Source organism: Morone saxatilis, unplaced genomic scaffold (assembly GCF_004916995.1).
Source record: "Morone saxatilis isolate NCDOM2014 unplaced genomic scaffold, NCSU_SB_2.0 Contig16, whole genome shotgun sequence".
NCBI classification, from domain to species: Eukaryota; Metazoa; Chordata; class Actinopteri; family Moronidae; genus Morone; species Morone saxatilis.
The window spans coordinates 5088883-5089107 of record NW_023339718.1 but is presented as its reverse complement, the minus strand read 5'-3'; the positions used below and the strand labels follow the sequence as shown (position 1 = coordinate 5089107).

Sequence of the window (225 nt, the reverse complement as noted above, 5' to 3'; positions counted from 1 at the left end):
ATTATTACTATTACTATTACTATTGTTATATATCCAACAGATGCAGCTGTCTAATAGGACAGCATCAGTCCATCAGCCCGCTCTCTGCAGGCAGATATCCCCGGTTCTTCTCCCGGTTCTCGCTCCCGCGGGCTACGTACGTGCGCCTGGGCTCGGATGAAGAGGATGCTCCGGTTGCTTCATCCTCCTCTGGTCGTCCCCGTTGTTGCTGCTGTTGCTGTTGCT

The 225-nt window shown here is 52.4% G+C and overlaps 1 protein-coding gene across 1 annotated transcript in view; it reads left to right on the top strand.

Moving 5' to 3' along the window:
* The window catches only part of ggt1a (gamma-glutamyltransferase 1a), an 18475-nt gene that overhangs the window by 594 nt on the left and 17656 nt on the right, over positions 1–225 (top strand).